The following is a 2,031-nucleotide window of genomic DNA, read 5'->3' on the forward strand; positions in this document are numbered from 1 at the left end:
CGGCAGCCCTGGGGGGTGGCTCCGGGGTGGAGGGCTGCGGGGACCCGGGTCCCTTCCCCAGGGTGAGAAGCGGGGGTCACACACACACGTACCCACCACCCCCACCCCCCTCGCCGTGGTGGGCTGGAGCAAGGGGAGCGGGAGAGCGAGTCCCACGGGGGGGTCACCCGTCCCCTCTGCTCTCCCCGCAGGCGCTGGGCTGGGGACCGTGTCCCTCTGCGGCAGCCTCCTCCTCGCTGCCGGCCTTGCCCTCGACCCAGCACCGCAAAGCTGCAACTGCACGGAGCCCACGGACTTCCAGGCTTTCCGGGAGGCTCCGCTCCCCGAGAGCTGCTGCCTCAACTTTACCAGCTCCAACATCACCCACCTGGACTGGGGCGCCCTGGTAGGGGTGCGGGGGCTGCGGGAGCTCTACCTCTCACACTGCAACATCACGGCCATCAGCAACGCGCAGGGAGTCCCCCCTGCCTTGGAGATCTTGCACTTAAGTCACAACCTGCTGGAAAGTCTCCCTGGCAGCTTTCTGGAAGATGCCCTTAATTTGAGGGTCCTTTATCTGGACAACAACCAGCTCCAGGAGCTGCCCAAGTCCTTCCTGAAAGCATCGACCCAGCTCCAGGAGGTCTACCTGGGCTTTAACGTGCTGACCTTCCTTCCCGCCAGCCTCCTGAAGCCGTCTCTGCTCCAGCTCCAACTCTCCAACAACAGCTGGGACTGCAGCTGTGCTCTGCTCAGCAACCTGGAGGGTGGGCCCAGCCTGGTCGCTGAGGTTATCTGCCACACGCCGGAGCGGTACCGTGGCGTGGACCTCCAGAGCATCCCCCGGGATGAGCTGTGTCACTCACAGAGCCTCACCGCCCTCTTCATCTGCCTGCCCCCTCTCCTCATCCTCGCCGGCATCACCTGGTGCTTCTGCAGGCGGAAGAGAAAGACCAACTACAGCCTCCAGAGCAGGTCCCAGAGCCGCCTGGCCACAGTAGAGAGGGGCAACATGCCGGTGCCTGCGGAAACCCCCCACTATGTCCCCTACGAGCTGCCTGCCGCCCCCTCCAAGACCGAGAAGAAGGTGCTGCTGGGGAGCCCGGTCCTGCTCCAGCCTTCCGCAGACCCACTGGAGAGCAGCAGAGACCTCTATGAGGAGGTGGAGATCCAGGTGGGATCCCCCAGCAGTTCCCAGGTGCCAACCCATGAAGGGCAATGGGGCACGGGGCCGGGCAGGCAGTGGGAAACCCCAGCACCCAGGGCAGAGGAGCTGGGGGGCAGCGAGCCAGAGGTGGACACTGTCAGTGTGAGCGAGGTCCTGAAGGACTCTGCTGATAGGGAAAAGATCTACCTGAGTCAGTCGACCAACTATTACAACCTGGTACCCGGCATCGAGCTGGAGGACTCGGACAACCTGGAGTATGAGAACATCGACCTGCACTGATGCCGGGACTCGGGCTGTGTCTGGGGCTCGCTGGGAGGATGGCAGGGGCTGGGTGGTAGCAAAAGCTGGCAGAGCAGGAGAGGCATGAGCTGTGGCTGTTTGCAAAGCTGCACCCCCAAATTCTGATCCCTTCCCCTGCGCTACCATGTGCACCCCTCACTTGCCATTTGCTGCAGCCAGGCAGGGGGTGTGAAGGTGCTTCGGGCACTGGGGACCCTGCCGCAGGCTGGCAGTATATGGGGACGCTCAGGCAGTGCCCGAGGAAGGATGTGGAGAGGAGGTGGGGGCTGTCTTGTCTGGTTTTGGGGACCAGGTGACCATATTGTGTGTGCCAGACCCACCAACCAGGGCCTCCATCTTCTCTCGCTGGAGCCAGATGGCATCTGGCATGGACCTGCTGCTCCCCAGCCCACAGATAACAGGGACTGGGGGCATGAAATGGGGCTGGCTCTGCCCCTGGGGGGGGCCACGCATGGACAAGGTGTCCTGGGCTTGGCAGGGGGAACTTGGGCTGGCCCTGCCTGCTCGCCACCCCACATCCCACCATGTCCTGCAGTGTGGCATGGGGGCTTGAAACAGGCGGCGCACATGTGCTGCTGCGCACA

The sequence above is a fragment of the Egretta garzetta genome, unplaced genomic scaffold, assembly GCF_000687185.1.
Source record: "Egretta garzetta isolate BGI_Z169 unplaced genomic scaffold, ASM68718v1 scaffold145, whole genome shotgun sequence".
NCBI lineage: Eukaryota > Metazoa > Chordata > Aves > Pelecaniformes > Ardeidae > Egretta > Egretta garzetta.